General features: G+C 45.0%; 2 long non-coding RNA genes across 5 annotated transcripts in view; one reads left to right on the forward strand and one right to left on the reverse strand.

The window, feature by feature from the left end:
* Positions 1 to 2,472: 2,472 nt before the first annotated feature.
* Positions 2,473 to 7,169, reverse strand: LOC137634006 (uncharacterized). Its single transcript, XR_011042413.1, has 3 exons — positions 6,995 to 7,169; positions 3,017 to 3,172; positions 2,473 to 2,584 (listed from the first exon to the last, which is right to left on the reverse strand). It is a non-coding gene; the product is annotated as an uncharacterized lncRNA (long non-coding RNA).
* Positions 7,170 to 15,565: 8,396 nt separating this feature from the next.
* LOC137633444 (uncharacterized) overlaps positions 15,566 to 16,335 on the forward strand; it is a 58,361-nt gene continuing 57,591 nt past the window's right edge. For 2 of the 4 annotated variants that reach the window (XR_011042222.1, XR_011042221.1), the window contains exon 1: positions 15,567 to 15,750. This is a non-coding gene — a long non-coding RNA (uncharacterized lncRNA). Of the gene's footprint in view, positions 15,751 to 16,335 lie in introns of all 4 variants that reach the window. The other 2 variants (XR_011042220.1, XR_011042223.1) reach the window with 2 other exon arrangements.

The following is a 16,335-nucleotide window of genomic DNA, read 5'->3' on the forward strand; positions in this document are numbered from 1 at the left end:
GGGCGCGTTCGCGCGCGGGCGAGATGGTGCGTGGGCGCGCTGGCAAGTGGGCTCGTGGGCGCGCAGGCGAAGGGACGCGTTGGCGCACACGTGAAGGTGCGCGTGGGCGCATAGGTGAAGGGGTGCGCTGAAAACTAGGCGACTGCTGGCGGCGCGTAGGAGAACGACAATGTTCGGGCGAGTTAAGTCGCGAGCGACTTGGCGAGCGTTTGCCAGGCGGAGAGCGCTGGCGCGTTGGCGAGCGATGTCGCGTGGATTCCGGAGAACGACGGCGCGTACCACGGACAGGCGATTTATTGCGCGGGCGAGTCGGAAACCTAGGGCAATCAGTTTTAAGAGGGTGTTGGCGCTCAGGAGAGCGTTTGCGCACAGGCGAGTGATCGTGTGGGGGTGCAGGAGATCATTGGCGCGTAGTACGGTTACTGCGCACATCTGAAGAGATGGAGGGAGACGAACGCGCAGGCGAACGCTCGCGAACAGGAGCTCTAGATGAGCGCGTGCGCTGTTGTGCAGGAGCAGAGGGGCGCGCAGGGGGGCTAGGGCGAGGGGACGGGATGGAACCCTTGCCCAAGTCCATTTCTGGCGATCGTGGACGCGGTGGCAATCGTTGGCGCGCTGGGCGCGCATCAGGAACAGGCTGTGTAGTAGCGCGGCTGCGCACAGGAGAACGAGGGCGCTCAGGAGAGCGCTGGCGAGCAGGTGATCGCTGCCGAGCAGGAGAGCGCTGGCGAGTTAAGTCCAAAGACTGTAACTCTGGAGAGCACTTGTGTGCTACTGCACGCGAACGCGCAGGTTGGCGCGCAGGGGAACCATGACGCGCAAGGGACTTACCCGAGTCCCTTTTCCCCGAAGGGATCGGTGCCTGTCGGATGACAGGGTGAGAAGGCGCCCAAAGCGCATCTGCAGCCAGGAACGGAGAAGGCAGGTCGGAAGGTCTGGCAGGCGTAGGAGATCGCGAACGATCTGCGGAGAGGTCAAGGGACGATACTGCGACGGTCTGCTTTTGACGGGGGGGCTCCTCCTCAGGGGAAGGAGCAGGAGAGGACGACCCAAAGAGGCGCCTCCTAATTCCCTTATAGGGAGAAGGAAGTCCTCTACTGCGGAGAGGCTGACGGGCCTTACGGCAAATACGACCTCGAAGAAGGGCGTCCAAGTCATCAGTCCTCTGAAGAGGAGTCTCTGTCAGCGCGCTCTCCCGAGGGGGAGACCGGCCCGCAGGAGAGACCGTGGGACTCCCCTCCCCCTCGAAGGATGTTCGGAGGGGGGCGGAGAGCCTTCAGCAACGTCCGCAATAGGCGCAGCATCAAGGGTTTGACCAGACCCGTCGGAAGGCTCTGCCAAGACAGTGTCGACAATATCCGAAGGGAATACCTCCGGTATTACCGACGACTGTTTGACCGTAGCCCCCAACTGGATCAGGTCAAACAGGGCTTCCTTGGAGGGCGAGCCCTTCAGCCCCAAGGAAGCCCAAAGCTGAAACAAATCATTATTAGATACAGTTTGGTCATATTCATTAAAATCCAAAATATCCTTCCCCGGAGGAGAAGAGGGAGCTGCCACGCTAAGGGAGGCAACGCCCTCTCCCGCACCCCGAGGTCGGGAAACACCCCTAGGGCCTGTGCTACCACTCGGCAGTCTCTCACGAGAGACCGATCGATTGGGAGCTTCGGAGGAGGTTCGGGCGGCGGAAGAGGAGTCCTTAGAGCCTTCCTTCTTCAAGGTTGCCCCTGAAGGAGAACGGTATTTCTTGGACTTTTTCTTACGCCGACGGCCGAACTTCTCCCACTGGAAGGCAGACCACTCCCTACACTCACTGCAAGTATTCTCCCTCTCACACCGTTGACCTCGGCACTGCGGGCAAAGGGTGTGAGGATCGGTGTCCTCCGCTGACATGAAGGTCCCACAAGGGCGGCCAGCGAGTCCAGGGCACTTGCACATAGCGATGATAACGGTCGAGGCCAACTTCCAAAGCACACAAAATCTAGAAAAAGCAAAAAACAAATTAAGGCTGTCAACAACAAGGACGAAGACAGAAACGTCTGTACATTGTCCGAGCCAAAAGTGAAGTGAGACAACTCACCAGTGTGTGGGGGGGGGAGGGGTAGCAAGCTACCCCTTCCCTACCCCTGCTAACTAGCGTGGGGGTAGTTAACCCTCGTTAAAAATCTAATGGCTCGTCATTTCAGAATACCCTATGTAAATAGCGTGGTTTGTATTTCGGTTACGGAACAATGGAAAATAAAGAAAAATGAAAAATTTCAAAACAATATGACAGCAACGGTATATTATTTCCAAGCCAAATCCAAACCAATTCAGAGGAGTCTTTCTGTAATTATGGACGATTTCTCGCAAACGTTGTACCGATGACAAAGATATACTTCGTAAGAAAGTTTCCTTCAAAGTAAATATAAAATGACTCACCCTCTGCACAGTAACTTTCTCTAAAGGCGTAGCCAAAGTATGAACCTTGCGGACGACTTTTTCCAACTCTGGCAAACTGATACGTTTTAGAATGTCCCCCGTCTTTACTTGGGCGGCGCCTTCCCTGGTCGAGAAGCGGACGCTTCTAGGTGCTGCCCCCATTCTGGATATGAGATGAATAGAAAATGGAACAAGCATAAATGAGACTTGTATATTTTGACATTGAAATAAAGCTTTAATATCTAACTCCAACACATATGAATGTGCTCAACTTACGAACTTCATAAGGTATAAGAAGCTGTTTGTAAGTCAAATTTTTAAACATTTTCAGTTGTAAAAGACAACAAATAGACGCGTTTCATATTGCAAATGTCATCTTGCATTGAATTATATAATGATGTTTTATGAAAGTGTTTCATTATGAACTATGGATAGGATTTCAGTTGGATTTGTGGTGGCATCTCTGAAGGTTTGCGAGTTGAGGACCATCTCAGTTTTCAAATCCACAAGCTACCAATATTCGTATTTCCCATCAAGTAACAGCCCCACGATGGTAACACGTCCTTTCAAAAACGCAAAAGAAACTGACAATCACCTCTTCTTCTTACTCAACTTCCCCATGTCATGAATGAGGTTGCTGTGCGCTCTCTCGTCGTCGCTCTCCTGTTCGTCGTCGCTCCCGGCCAGGTCCTCCTCGGCCAAATCCGCCGGGCCGGTGATGGAGAGACTGGCATCCTCTTCCTCCCTTTTCCTGCCAAGAAAATGGTAAAATTATAAGCTGTCAGGGCTATGGAGGCCATTCAACATAAGAAAAGAGTGGAGGGAAACCGGGGAGTCAAATCTAACATGTTAAGCAATGAGAAGGAAAAGAAGTAACTATTATCATTATTATTATTAGCTGAGCTACAACACTAGATAGAAAAGCAGGATGCTACAACTATAAAGGCTCCAACAGGTAAAATTAGCCCCGTGAGGAAAGGAAATAAGGAAATGGATAAATTACAAGAGAAATAATGAACCATTAAAATACCTTTAAGAACAGTAACAACATTAAAATAGAACTTTCATAAACTATAAAAAGGTATTTTGGTCAGCCTGTTCAACACCAAAACATTGGCTGCAAGTTTGTACTGTTGGTGCTACCCACTTACAAGCTCATTTATGTACTGTCCTTTAGAAACATTTTGACAAAATCTAGATTAGAAATAACTTGACTATAGGTAAAACACAATAATGATTCAATAATAATAAAACAATTTAACGAGACCACAGCGTTAAAATTCTTAAATCACTCGAAGGTTTTGATTTTATCTAAACTACACATATAAAGTATTCATCTTCCTAATGTACATATTGTGCATATTAATTAATATATGATGAATTTGAAAATAATTTGTAGTTTTCCTTCCTATAGAAACTTGAGTTCTTTACATAGGATAGATTATCAACGAAGCTGGAGTATGTGACAATTAAACTTTTATAATAGTTACCCAGCTGTAAGCAGGTTCTGCTTGCTCACTGAGAACTCACTCTGATTGCAGCCGGGACTTCCAGTAGGTAGGTGATGGTGGGAGAGTACAAGTAAAGGACTCGGGTTCGTTTGGTTAGGAAAAATGCAAATCATCTCAAACTTTCGCCCTTTACGTAGGAGATTCCTCTTTAGGTGAGAGGAAGACCATATTGAAACTGGATGGCTACTTATCCTGGGTTACCAAAACACAGGACCTTATGAGCAGTGCAGAGTTAAGGTTCTTTACACCTCGTGCACAGATGCAATACAGGCTGCGGAGCGGAATATCTGTGTGTATTAATCTTGAGGCATATATATATATCAATGGGTTTGCCTGGTTACAACATACTCCCCCTCATAAGGAGTGTGTGAAATGACACTCCTAGTCTATATAATAGAACAGCTGCAGGCTAAGTGGGGTTTACCTTCAAGAGAATCGATTCCAGCTGACAGGGTTTCCAATGCTGTGCCCAAAGAGAGGAGAGGATGAAAGGAAAGGAAAGGACCAGTCAACCTTCCCTTTCATCCAAGTGTACCAAGTAACCTCCCCCCCAAATCCGATGCTCATGGTCCTGTGAGAGGAGCCTGGGCAGCTGTATCACCAACCGTGTAGCTACTACAGATCCCAGCGCAAAGACGTCTAGGGCCCTATTGGTTAATTACCGCAGATGATGGGCTGTAAACGTGGTCTGTCGTTCTCAAAGAATGCCATGGTCGTGCTGACTCCTCTGACAACACGAATTTTAACCCGTGTTTTCCTTTGGGCAGAAGTTGAGGGTGATGAATGAGTTGTCATCATCATTATCTCCTCCTACGCCTGTTGCAGACAAGGGGAGATTGTATTTAGTCACCTTTACTCTCCCTGTGATGGTGACATTGCAAGTGCCATGGATTTATCAGTGTCTGTTTAAAGTAGCACTTTAGTGGGCCTCCAAAGGACACAAGAGCAGCTGATCAGAATTGTCGGTTATTGTTCCAAGGCTCATGACCTGAAGCAAAGACGACCTGGAACTGGGAACTGACGGATTCTGGGATTCAGCTTCAACCTCCGGGTAGAAGGAGGACAAGACCTATCTCCTGCATTCAACATGAGCGAAGCTAAAAGTGCAAACGGGAAGTTCTCTAATCTGTTTCGAGGATTATAAGGAAAAGAAAAAAAATTTTTGAGGGTAAGGTTCCTGACGGAGGAAAGCCTCAGTCAGGGTCTGGTCCCAATCAGCAGTACTATATATCTGTTGCTTCCAATTTAGAGCTCTTGTCAACAGGTCGATTCCTGTGGAATTCCATAAAGTCAGGATCCTGAGGATGTGGAGATCATTTTGATCCAATGATCTGCATCTCCCTCCTCAGCTTGGCTGTCACAATGTTCTTCTTTGCCTGGAATAGAGCAGGCTGTCAGAGAGATAAAAGTTCAGCACTGCCCACCAGGGAATTTTTGTTGCTAACTGGCAAAGCTGAGAGATATTGTACTGCTTTTTTTATAACAGGGCCTATGTCCCTCCGGTGGAGCTGTCGTCCATCGGCACAACCGAGTGCCAGAGCGCTGGAACGCGAGGAGAGTTGCTCAATGTTCTGACATGTTGATATGGCATCGACATTGTCTCACCCACCCACCATACCAGGTACTGTAGTCTGAAATCCTCCCCTATCAGAACTAATGACAGAGGAAGGAGGCTGTCTTGTGCAGGTGGAGACAACCATTCGGAACGAGACGTCCCAAGGTTGACAGATTATCCAGCATCTTATGCCAAGGCTACAGGGTGTACTGCAATAGCAGATAGAGCTGTTGATTGAAAGGGATATTCACCTCTCAAAAGTGTACAAGTAGATAATTACTACAATGAAACATGATAGTTCAACATTAAGGTTTACAATTACCAGTGCTGGTGCACGGATAAATAATTACCATAATGAGCTACAATAATTCTTTATTAAGGTAAAACCAAAAGCAAAGTCGATAGCTATTTGCCACAATTAAATGTAAATACTTACCGATACCACTATAAGTAACCATCAAAATCTCCTATCATTCTCCCTAACCTAACCTAGAATATCTAGTCTTTATTCACTCACAGTTTAACTCGCTAAACTTACAAAGTCATCAATGATTGTGAGCGCTCGCCTCACTACCCCAAAAGCAGACTTGAAATTAGACAGCCGACTTGGTGAGAGAAAATCTACCAACGGCCTTTGTAGTTTGTTGGGACAGAGCGAAAAACCACATTTTACAGACACAAGAACATCACCTAACCAAATGTTTCCTACCTAACCTCACCTGAGGTTCTCCACCTAACCTAACCTAGGAGCCGTATCCTTAGACTCCCACACTCTCATCTTACCCTGTCCCAACAAACTACATTCACCCCTAAAAACAGGTATAGATTTTCTGTAGTATGATATATTAATAAAGATATTACGGTATTTTGAACGGTTCTCGTAAGAATACTTGGGGAAAAGTGTTTTTCTTTCAAAATATGGACATTTTAATAATCTAGAAGTTATGACTGATAAACCACATTATAAAATGGAAGTAAAAACAAGAACACGGAGCCTTTGTATATCAGCGGCCAGTTTCTCCCGTGTTGATTAAAAATGGACATCAACTAGCCTAGACTTTCCCCCCCCCTTAACTTAACCTACAAGCCGTGTCCTTACGTACTCACCTAACGGGGGGGGGGGGGGGTAAACGGCCCCCTGCAACCCCCTTACACTGCCGTATTCTAAGTTAGCCATAATAATACAGGTGGCCGCTTTCATACATACACCCCCAAGAACACTACCTAGCTTAATGTTCCTTACCTTAGCTATTTACCTATGGGCTGCACCGACCCGCAACGACCAAATCGTTACCTTAAACTAACTTAGTCTATAGAACTTGTGAAATACATATTTCTAGCAATTATAACCCTTAAAATATTACACTAGAGTAAATTAAAAGCACATTTAGTCACAAAAGCATCATTGAACGGAAACACGGTCAAATAACGTAACCTTAGGGGTCACCACTCAATATGTTAAATGACCTATTTATCATTAAATAAACACAAATTTCACTATACTAACCGCAAAGTTGAAATCTTAACCTTTGTCATCTTGTATATTTATGTATATTTGTATATTTGTCTAATGAATATTTCTTAAAACGTTAAATAAACATTTTATGGAAACTGGCTGCGACAGGAGGCAGATGTTTTGGTTACCGTAGTAGTAACAGCTGATCAACACGAGTGACTTTTGTAACGGCTCTCCTCCGACTGAGTCCACATGAGCAAGAACTCAAAAAAGGAGTAAAAAGTAAATGAACAAATGAAATTGAGAGAAAAGTATAAGAAAAGAAAGCAGAGATGACAAAACTGAATTTTGTGAATGCTAATGGTAGAAAAGATTACATAGGAGAATTAAACACTATTATCGTTTCCAGAGGCCGTGTAATAGTGTTTTTTTTAATAACTCCTAAAATAACTGATGGATTTCCATGATATCAAAGCAGGGAGCGCTTCATACAATGGCCTAATTTTGGAAAATACTGTGCATTGCCAATTACGTTTCATTAACTTTTTTTACTTAAGAAAATAAGACTAAAGCCAATCTTAGCCACCCACACATTCACAAAAGTGATGACGTCCCTCAGTGACGTTGTTATAACGTTTCTTCCCCTGTACCTCCCATCCCCCGAATTGTTAAACGCCTGTTTAACTCCATAGATAATTGTCATATGACCTCCTACCCCAAGCAATACGAAATTCTTTGTCAGTAAAAGTTCAGCATAGCTGGTAATGTGATTCGTGACTTTAGGCTTTACCTAAACACAAGACAAACGTTTCATATCTTACCCACTCACTTACATTGAAGATCAAGAATGAGACTTATGACAGGAGACGAAAGAAGCCATGCTAACCCTACACTTCGCACTTCAAGCGAGTGTTGGTAAAGCAATAGAAATAGAGTTTTCTTTAGGTTAAGCCGTAGGACTCATTCTTCCATACAACACAGGTTACTCGATACATCAATTGCCAGGAAGAAAATGACAGAGAGCATTGTTTGATATAATTTATCATATCAATTTCACCAGAGAGAGTAGCTTGAATTCCTTAGAAGGTAGACTCCTAAAAGATGTTCCATATAAGGGCATTGACATCGGCCATTTGATAAATTTTGAAATCATATATATATATATATATATATATATATATATATATATATATATATATATATATATATATATATATATATATATATATATATATGGCTAGTAGTATATTGCAATATATCATGTACTTATTAAAGTCATACTTTTCTTACCGATTTATACTAATTTTCAGGCGGTTTCTTTCTTTCTCTCTGTTGTAAATGGTGAAGAGTTTCAGCGCAATTGTAGTTTTGCAATGGCGAGGACAAAGCAACATATTTGCCTTGACTAAAGTCGAATCTATATGAAATAGTTCAGAGCTTCTACTTCAACTGCTGCCGATGATTAATTTGGATGTACTAAAAGGGCTCTGAGGTAGGAGTCGAAATCGGTGAAATTATTTCTGAATCCTGCTCCAGCCTTGCCCCAATAACATCATTCCAAATATACAACTCTCTCAAGTAAAAATAATTGTTTTCTATTTCTACTAATGTTTTTATTTTATTTTATTTCTTAGTTGCAAATCTAAAATTTGTAGGAGTCCGAGTAGAATATCCCCTGTTTTAAACCTCTTCTATTATGTTTGATAATTTGTGTTAACCATCTAATCATTATCTAAATAGGAACGATTTCCATTTGTATTTGGCATGTAAACAATGTACAAACGAGCTACAAGCGAGGGGTGTGCTCTACAACGTTCACAGTGTCACACACAGGTGACGTTCATAAGTCATGGTTCTCTATCTCCTCCCAAGTCTTGATCGGCTAGGAAGAGACTGGTTAAGTTTGAACAGTAATTAACTGGGTCATTGAGTTTAAAATAGAAAATCTTCACTGAACAGCCTGATAGTTCTGTAAATTATACTGATAAATGAATGTAATGAGGATGGTAATATGACATCTAATCTAATAACAGGTTGATCAAACATTCTTCTAACTAGTCAAGTTACACAAAGCAATAATTACACTGATGAAAGTAATGTAATGTCTGATATAATATCAGGTCGATCGAGCATTCTACGACATTGGATATAGACATGTTAATCATGAGATGAAAAATCATAGTCTTCATGCCATTTGGGCGTTTTGACAGTCCTGGATGGCCGGCCCACGGCGAGACCAATTGGTGGGATGGGATTTGCTAGTTGGGGTGGAGCGGCTGGCGTTGAAGGTCTGACACGACTTAGTGTTGCTGGTGGGGGCAGTGGAGTTTGGTCGTTCGGCGTTGTGTGTATAAGCTTTACAGGCGTGAGTGGGGGAGGTTGATCGACTGATGTTGGGTAATGTCGGTCAGCCAGCAGTTGTGGTTGGTCAGCAGGCGGGTCCGACGGTGTTGATACGTGTCGGTTAGTCTCCATCGGCTTGGTCGGGGCTACGCTTGCGGGTGGTTGAAGGGGTATGCCACCATAGGTTATATTTTGCGGCTCTGTCGGGGTCGTAACCGGTGTGAACTTTCTCAGGAATTTCCGATTGCGCAGCGATACTCGGCCCGAGCCATCAACCTTTACCACGTACTGGTCGTACTGCCTTACCTCGACGACTGTCCCGGTCCTGTCCCATTTGGTGGGATGTGGGCCAGTTTGATTCTGGATGCGAACATGGTCACCAACCCGTAGGGGTGGCAGACGGCGAGTGTGTTGTGACCAAGTGTCCATCATGCGGACATGGCGCTTGCGTAGGGCTTCTTCCCTGGATGTCAGGGTTTCGCGCCATGTGGTGTGGGGGTTGTACTTCCCAGGAAGGATAGGGATGAGATCGCGGATCGGGTGACCGAAGACGCACATGGCTGGGGAGATTCTTGTGACTGGGTCTGGAGTGTTCCTGTACTGGAGGACTGCTTTCTGAACGGCATCTGTGTCTAGGTCTCCATTTGTCCCCGTGTTGTTAGTAATCAGGCGCTTCATCGTTTTCACTCCGATTTCCGCTCGGCAATTGCTGTGTGGAAATGCTACTGATGACAATCGGTGGTGGACACCCCAGTCTCTCAAGAACCCACGTGTTTCGGTTGCCGTGAATTCTGGCCCACCATCGCTGGCAAGTTCCTCAGGAATTCCGTACGTGACGAATGCACGGCGCAGGTTGTCAATTAGTCCTTTGGCACCACTGGTAGACTTTGATATAAGTGGCCAGTTCGAGTATCGGTCCACAATTACCAGGTAGTGGGTGCCCTTGTGAGTGAAGTAGTCGGCACACATTGACTGGAATGGGTAAACAGGCAAGACGGGTGGGGTAGGGGGGCAGATGGTTGGGAGGGGGCCATGCGGTGGCAATCCTCACAGTTATCTCTAGTCGCCTGTATGTCTGCGGTAATGCCTGGCCAGTACACTGATGCCTCTGCACGAGCAGTCATCATGGAAACACCCTGATGTACCGAATGTAATGCGGATAGGACACCCTGGCGCAAGCACGTCGGGATGATAACACGATCCTTGAACAATGCGACACCGTCGAAGGTGATGAGCTCGTTCCGTAGGTGGTAGTACGCACGGAGGTGTTGTGGCATGTCATCTTTTGATGTCGGGAACCCATGTTCGATGAGCTCTGTGAGCGCGTGAAGGGCGGGATCGCTTGCTGTAGATTCCCGTACACGGTCCCAGGTGACCGCTGGAAGGGAATCTAGGGCTGTGAGGTATGCGGGCTCTTCAATCGTGCACGTGTCACAGTCCCTCATGCGTATGCCGGCAAGGATATCGTGGTGGACCGACGGTATGGAGTGGTCGCAGACTGATGCATTGTCGTCAGGGAGATACAGTTTTTCTGGGTTGGTGTTGCCTCTCGGATGACGTGAAATGGCATCAGCTGCTTTGTTGCGCATCCCTGGCACGTATACGATGCGGAAGCGGTAGCGCAGTGTCTTCTCCTTTAGGTTGCGCAGTCGAGGATTCGGGATGTCATCCAGGGATCGGTTCCCCAACACCTTTAATAGTGGCTTGTGATCTACCGCAATGACCAGGTTTGAGCAGCCGAGGACAAAGTAGCGTGATTTGTCAAGGGCATCGGCTACCGCCAGGGCTTCCCCCTCTATCGCAGCATACCTGGATTCGGCTGGGTGCGTGAAACGACTCCCGACTAGGGTCACCTTCCAACCTTCGCGGCAGCAGAATGGCTTGTCTGTTGGGCATTGGCAATGTTTTTGGAATAGCCAGAACCCGATGCCTTCTTTAGACCAATCGGTCGCAAGGCATGTCGGCTTGGTTTTGTCGAAGATGCGCACCCCGTTGGTAATTTCATCTACAATGGCCTCTTTAGATGCTTGGAATGCGCTTTCAAGATCGTCGGTCCACGTAAATGCCTTGTCGGGTTTCAGTAGCTCGCGGAATGGGAGCATGCGCTCAGCCATACTGAAAGCATAAGACACTTGGTTTACTAGGCCAAACCACGATCGAGCGTCGGTTATGTTCTTCGGGCGTGGGAAGTCTGATATTGCCTGCAGGTATTTCGCACAAGGGCGCACACTGTCCATTGAGATGGTGAAGCCGGCGAATTCTACCTCGCGACAGCCAAACAAAAATTTGTCGGGATTGAGGGTGATGCCGTTTCTCCCGCAGACGTCGAGCCAAGTGACTGCCTGGTAGAAGCTTTCCTCAATAGTGTCGGCCCACAGTAATGTGTCATCAACGCATTTCGTCATGTCACGGACGTCGGATACTATCTCATCATATCGCCTTGAGTAGCCATCGCCTGACGCGGCATAGCCTTGTGGGGCGACACAGTATCGATATCTGCCCCAGGGTGTGATAAAGGTGGTCATGTGGCGGTCCTCCTTGTGCAGTGGTACACTGTGGTATCCATTCCAGGCATCGAACACTGTTTTTAGTTTCCCCGGTGGGACACAACGGGCCTGATGAAAGGGCGATTGGGTGTGGTGTGTTTCACGAGTGGCATGAGCATTGAGAGCCTGAAGGTCTACCGTCCTTCTAGGCTTCCCCGTCTTCTTGGCGCAGACTACCATTCTGTGGCACCATGTCACCGGCTCTCCTACGGGCACTGGCTCGATAACTCCCATTTTGACGTCTTGGTCCAGACCTGCCTTCACGGTTTCTTGCCAGTGTAACGCTACTGGAATGGGGGTGTGATGGGCAACGGGCTTAGCATCTGAGTCAACCATCAAGCGCATCGGTGGGCCTGCCATCATGGGGAGGGGCTGGTGGATGTACGTGTTGAATGTGCTGGAGGCATAAAGTTCCTTCAGGTATTGTTGAATGGCCTCCCTGTTACCTTCTGTGGCCAGCATAGGGATAGACGTAGGTTTAGGTGGGGGCGCCGTGCGCCGAGGACAATTGCATTGAGATGTCACGCCATTGTCACATGTATCATTTTGCGGTGTACAATTGTCTGTGGTTGCCGCACTGCACGACATCTCACCCAGTGTGGGGAAATCTTTGGAGATTATGCCAAGATCGACGCAGGCGCTGCGTGACAAGAACACCCTGTCAGTCGAATCCGTGACATACACTATTTGCCGAGATTCGGTTTGCGGATCTCCGGCGTGTGTTCCGCAGAATCGGACGATGGCTGCCCCTAAGATACGGATATCTTGTTTATTCGCAGCCTTCATTCTCATCGAGACCGGGAGCAGGTCTGCGGTCGTCAGGCCCATCTGCTCGATAACGTTAACCCCGACCAGACAACTCTGGCAACCGGTGTCGGCCATGGCAGGGAGTGTTGCAGGTCTTGCGCGCTTGACCGGTCTGAATCCCAGGGCGAGGTAATCCCCTGCATGGATGCTGAGTCGGAGGTTTATGAACGGCTGCGGTTGGGAGTTCCGCCTAAGCCATCTGTCGCACATGTTGTCATACAGGTGGTGATCTAGTGCTAGCAACTGTTCACCGTCGATCGTTCGGATATCTGACATGGCACACAACTCTACGAATGCTGCCGTCTGTTCGTCGCATGCGTCTGTGTTGGCAGATTCAGCCGCCAATTTACTCCGGCACATTCGCTCTATGTGGTTATCGCGATTAAATTTGCGGCACTTTCTACTGTAAGCCGGGCACTCAGTCTTCCTGATTCGCCAGGGCGCATTCTTGCCATGGCCCTTCTCACCACAGTACCCGCAAACAGCTTGTCTGCCACCGTCACTTGCATCCGTCTGACGTGCATCACCCCTGTTTACCGCGTTTTGGCGCTTGATGCGGTGATAGGAGCTGGTGACAGCCTCCGCGCCATGACTGTGGGTGTCCAGCAATCGGGACGCAGACTGCTTACCAGACTCTTTCGCTTCGATGAACCTGATCGTTTCCTCCAGCGACATCTCCTGCCGCTGGTCGCTAAGTAGATCCAGCTGGATGTCCTGGTCAGCGATACCTCGTGCAAGCACATCTTTGATCACGTCGTCCGCAAAGTTTACGTTTAGTCCACATATGCACTTCCTGACGTATTTGCATGTGTTTGCTTGGGCCTTCACGCGGGCGTGAAATGCCCGTATCGGTTCCTCACGGCCCTGTCGCATGTTTGAGAGAGCCGCCCGCGCCACCATTATGTTCTCCCCTCGCACCGCGAGGGCTTTTATCGCACTAAGCACCGCATCCTCCGATTCGCCTACCAGGCTCCTCCCCGCGGCGCTGGTGATGTCCTTGCGTAGGCTCTCCTCACAACATTCAAGGAGCTGTACCACAACATCATCCCCTTGGAGCCCGGTTCCCTTGCGGTATTCGCCCCAACGAGTTAGGAAATAGTCCCACTCCCCACTCGTGCCGGCCGCTGATATCGTTGGGCGCTTAAGTTTTTCAACCTTGGTGCTTGGCGGGTGGTACTGAGCTGCTGGGCCCTGGGCATGAGTCATTGTGTGTGCGTTCAGGAGCGCTGCGGTAATGATGGGCTCTGTGGATGCCTTGGTTTGATAGGTGCATCCAGGCACTGGGCAACCAATGCTTTGTGCGGCCATTTTGCTGCTTATCACTGTGAATTACCTACTAGGGAATTACTGACAGAGTGAATCACTTTAATCACTGTAAACCATTTGGATACTACTGACCTTTTGAGTCCTTTTTGCTGTATTCACGTTCTCCACAGGTTTGCGGGTTTGTTCATATCGTGGTGTAGGGACACACAATCAGGTAGATCTAGTAACAGACTTAACTTTAATACACAGCAACACTGTTCTTGACAATTCCCGGTGTCATTAGATTCAAGTCCATTCACTTTTGTTATGGCCACGTTTAGTTTACCCTTGGCTGGCACTAGTCACCACATTATCACTCAGCTCGTTGCATCACTTACGATAATGTCTTTTAACAATGACTTCTCCCTCGGATCGTTTGTACATAAATAGGAACGATTTCCATTTGTATTTGGCATGTAAACAATGAACAAACGAGCTACAAGCGAGGGGTGTGCTCTACAACGTTCACAGTGTCACACACAGGTGACGTTCAAAAGTCATAAGTCATAATTTATAATAGTCTGCGATGAAATATATTCCGTTTTCTATGGGAATCACTAAAGAATCTCGGTAGCACCTTTTGGAATGAATAAAAAATAAAAACTGCTTATTTAGATATTTTTTAAGTAGTTTTGTTGCATTTCTATCGATAAAATAAATGTATATTATATAAAAAAATCATATAAATTACTATTTTATTCAAATTGTTCTGTATATTATCAAAATAATGTACAATATTATTTATGTATATAAAGTAAACGGTTTTAATAATATTTACTCAATTTCGTAATAAAGGACTATAAAAAATTTATATAATAATATTGAAGAATAAATTTTCTAATTTTTAGTATAAAATATGAAATAGATTTAGAACGTTAAAGTAATCTTATTTAAAAAAATCTTTTACAGCAAACGTCTCCAGAAATAAAAACTTATTGGTTATATAGTATTATGATCAAATGAAGTTATTTTCTATAAATGTGACGATAAAAACAAACTTATATATTAATTGGATCATATAGGATGTAATTTTATCAAGAGAATTACAAATTGAATATATCTATTGAAAGAAATTAAAAATAACACTTCCAGCTCGTTAACTTGGTGGAATGCAAGCAAGACCATCCTTATACAATAAGCTTAAATAAACAATATATATGTGAAATTCATAATAAAAACCAAGCATTAATATTAATTAGATATTAAAATATATGATTTTATTGAAAGCATTATAAGATAAATATTTATTGGAAGAAATCATTAAAAAGAACACTTATTGCTAGTTCACTCGCTTGAACATCAGGTCTACCCTTAAAAATAAGCCTAAATAAACATAATATAAGTGAAATTAATAGCTAAAAACAAGAAATAATATTAATTAGATGTTAATAAATATAATTGTATTGAAATAACTACAAAATATATATAACAATTAGAAGATAAATTAAAAAGAACAGTTCTATCTCGTTAAAATAATAAGCGTAAATAACATAATATATGTGAAATTGATAGCCAAAAATAAGCATTAATATTAATTAAATATTAAAATTAATAATTTTATCAAAAGCATTACAAAATATATATTAATTAGAAGAAATAGTGAAAAAGAACACTGCTCGTTTCACTCGCTGGAACGCCAGCGATCAGCTGAGAAACAATAACAGTAATCAGAGTGACTCGGCGAAATGCGATAACGGTACGAAGCCTATTTTAACGAATTACGTCACTTTCCTGTAACTTCCTGTATCGTTACAGACACGGGAAAACTCCTGTACGTCATTTCATGGCTGTAACTTCCTGGTACAGGTCAGTTTTAACGTTTTTCTGTCTAATTGTTATGTCTAAAGTGATGGTGATTTAGACCACACCCTTCTACTATATGTGAGCTGGTGATGTTAGTCGAAACAAGGCTAGTTTAAGCTATGTACAGTTGGCCTTCACTAATTCTGGCACACTGACGTCTCCTGAGCTTGTCGTGAAGTATACCGGAATTAGTGAAGGCAACTACATATTTTTTACGACTTTTGACTATTTTATCTAGTTTCTTTTCCTCTCGTTATTTTGAAGTTTTTATAGTTTATATACGAAAGAATTATTTTATTATTGTTATTGTTCTTAAACGTCTGTTATTATTTTCCTTGTTTCCTTTCCTCACTGGGCTATTTTTTCTTAATGGGGCCCTTATGAGTCTTATAGCATCCTGACTTTCCAATTAGGGTTGTAGCGTAGCTAGTAATAATAATGAATCAATTTTATTTATGAGGAAAATATTATATATCTTTGAAATATGACATTAGGAAGATTGATTTACAATTTATGAAATAGGATATTTAGTGAGGCTTTTGTATTATGTTAAACTGAGGATACTAGAGTCCTAAGGGGGTCACAACC

Source organism: Palaemon carinicauda, chromosome 43, assembly GCF_036898095.1.
Source record: "Palaemon carinicauda isolate YSFRI2023 chromosome 43, ASM3689809v2, whole genome shotgun sequence".
NCBI lineage: Eukaryota > Metazoa > Arthropoda > Malacostraca > Decapoda > Palaemonidae > Palaemon > Palaemon carinicauda.